The sequence below is a fragment of the Anguilla rostrata genome, chromosome 7 (genome assembly GCF_018555375.3).
Source record: "Anguilla rostrata isolate EN2019 chromosome 7, ASM1855537v3, whole genome shotgun sequence".
Lineage (NCBI taxonomy): Eukaryota > Metazoa > Chordata > Actinopteri > Anguilliformes > Anguillidae > Anguilla > Anguilla rostrata.
The window spans coordinates 54409526-54412604 of NC_057939.1; the positions used below are offsets into that span (position 1 = coordinate 54409526).

A 3079-nucleotide genomic window follows, 5' to 3' on the forward strand; every position below is an offset into this window, starting at 1 on the left:
AGCCTACTAAAGCAATATAGAAATGTGGGTGTGTTATGTGTTACTGAATAAAGGCGCAGGTTGTAGTTCATACAATGTATTCCTGTTTTAAATTAAAAGCACACCCCCCTCAATTTTCGAATTTCTTTTGCTTACCACGTTCAGTTCTGTAGCTTCTGAGGAGCGCAATCTCACGACAGGAACACCCCCCAGCAGGTCATGAGGTGATGGTTGTAGACAGGAATCCGAGATGAGGTACCAGACACTGGGGAAGTGGTTTCAGAGCGCGAGACCTCTGGGCATGGGGTGCAGTATCGGAGGCACGTGAGTTAGCCGTTTCACTTTCAGAACGCAGCACCGGGGTGATTAAGGCCAGTTTGAACGAGCCGATATTCACAGCTGATGCATTAGCATGCAGTTCACACCGCCTACATGCTGCAGGTGAAAAAAAACAATGGGCCAGATTCAATCAACGCTTATGCTTCATTTGTCTAAAAATAAAATACAAGCATAGTCTTTTCTTTTCAAAAGCATAAGTTGTCCAGTTAGTTTTGTAATCCCTGAATTTAGCCAAGCTGTATTTGTGAAACACAAATACCTGCATCTGATTGCAAACTCCGATTGCCAGGCCGTGGAGCGAGGTGGACCCAAATGCAGAGAATTTTAAGAAAACTTAAAATAACAAACAAGAGGGAACACGGGATGCTACTACCGGGAAACAAAACCAATAACACGGTCAACACACTCGGAGACAACAAACTAGGATCGCATAAGAGCGTGGCGCAAGGCTGAGGATTCATAGGAAGATTTTAAAAAAAAATTTTTTTAAACAAAGCAAAGACAGAGCAAACACAGCGAACTTAAATACAGAGCACAATCAGTACAGGTGAGGCTAATGACTAACGACATACAGGTGGGGAAACCAATCAACCAGATACAACGGAAACAGGTAAGGACATAATAAAAAGGGGAAGCTAAGCAGGGAGAAACAAGGGCAGGTGTAGGATGGGAGACCAGATATTCTATGGCCTCCGGAAGCCATGACACTGATTGAATGTGACGTGACGGTGTGCTGATCGCACGTGTCCTTTCTGTTCTGTGGTTCTAGCAGAGCAGGGCCAGTGGGGAGATACAGCGCTTCCTGATGTCCTCTGTTATTGCATATTTGTCATACTGAATGGCTTTCAGGTCTTTAGACAAAATATGATGTGATGTCACACAAAGGGAAACTGAGTAAACATATTTTTAAAAACGATTATTTAATTTATTTAATGAAAAGATTTATCAAACGCCTGTAACTCTCATGTGAAACGCTAATTGCCCCCTTATTTTTTAATTTATTTTTTCATTTTTTGCTTGGTTCCCTTTATTGCACAAATGTGGTTATATCCACTTTTTTTTCTCTTATTTCATCAGTCATCCAATTACCCAATACTTTTGGTCAGGTAGGCTACTTTTTCACAGCACTGGCGGAAATGTGGAAAGGGGAAATGGAGAAGGCTGGGCATCACAGCCACACGGTGGGCCCCTAGGAAAGCACCATGGTAAGATACTTGATCATTCTGCAACCCATGCACGTCCATATACATTCCTGTAACATAAACATTCTCATGGAAAAGTACCAGTTCTTATGCAATAACTAACACATTGTTGTGACTCTCCAGGGGGTTCTTCAACTGATTAAAACTCCGGTGTCATTTTTGGTGATTTCCCAAAGTCGCGCTCGTGGCTGTTTTCAGAGAGGGGCGGGTCAGGAAACGCAGTTATGAGGGGTACTTCCTGTACAGTATCCTACATCCTGTATACACTGAAAATTATCCCCACACACCAGACGGGGGTTCCAGGGAGCTTTCAAAAGTTCAATTGTTTGGATGATGTTCAAGAAATAAGCATTCTGGCAAATTCTTTGCGCTCAAATTCTTATTTAAAGGACAAGCATTCACCCTGTACAGTGAGAGTAATTACATTGTCTTGGAGTGTTTATACCACAGATCTTACCATATGGGTCTGGAAGTGCATTTTCAGTGTCATGGTTTTCAATTTGTAGCTAAAATCAAGCAAAATCAATCTACGAATTTACAAAAATGACGTTTTCTTAGAATATCAGCTTGCCTGTGCCTTACCCCACTTCCACTGTTCCTTCATTGCCAAATGTAAAGAGGCCTACAGGTGATGAGAGAGATCAAAGGCCATCATGTCACAGACACTAATTCATACTTTGCTGTACCCTTAGATTTATACATTTTCATTTAAAACTGCACATTTTTAAAATGACCATCATTTGACATTGCAAATACTTGGAATACAGAAAACAAGCTTACTTACTTACACCATGGTCTGTTTTAGGATCTACAATCAGTACCTGAGGGTGCAACAGCAATCGAAAGGGTGTGATTACTTGTGTGTGTCAAGTATAAAATATAAGCCTTACCAACTCTTACCCACCTTAGTCATCTGTTCACAGAAAATATCGCCATCAAGTGGATAAACTATGAAGTTGTATGTTTCGATCAAAAAAAAAAAAGATTTAATTGATGCACCTGAATCAGAGTTTTCGCTGATGTACCTGGATTTCAAAGGCCAAACAAGTCACACAGTACAGCTTGCTTCACAATCTTTATTTTATCATTTATCCATAAAGGAGTCAGTGACAGAGTTGTGCTTGCATCCAGCATAGTTTAAAAGAAAATAAAAACAGGGAGATCTAAAATGCTTCCACAGAGCTTTATTTCATTGTACAGATGATCTCTCACCTTTCATTGGGACCTCAGCAGAAAGCCATCTTTGTTACAGTACCATGTAAGCCTGGATATTCTGCCACAAATTCACCACATTGAAGGAAAGGCCTTGCTTTCTCTCTCTCACCTTTTTTTAAAAAGAATTCTCACTCTCTCTCGCAGGCCATATCCAGACTTTTTACACAAAACCTATCCATTCGTATAAAATCCTGATTTGAGAGTAGTTTTCTGCAGTTTTTGTTTATTCTGAATTAAAGACATAACCCAGATTTAACAGAAACAGGCAGTTCGAGCTGCTTTTTTTTTAATTTTTTTTTTTTACCATTGACCTCTTTTGTACTCTCAATACATTGGCATCTCGC

General features: G+C 40.3%; 1 protein-coding gene across 1 annotated transcript in view; it reads right to left on the bottom strand.

Moving 5' to 3' along the window:
• Positions 1–821, bottom strand: part of LOC135260066 (catenin alpha-2-like) — a 313250-nt gene extending 312429 nt beyond the window's left edge. The window contains exon 1 of the mRNA XM_064345209.1: positions 136–821. The gene's annotated coding sequence lies outside the window, so the exon portion shown is untranslated. The remainder of the gene's footprint in view (positions 1–135) is intronic.
• Positions 822–3079: the final 2258 nt, after the last annotated feature.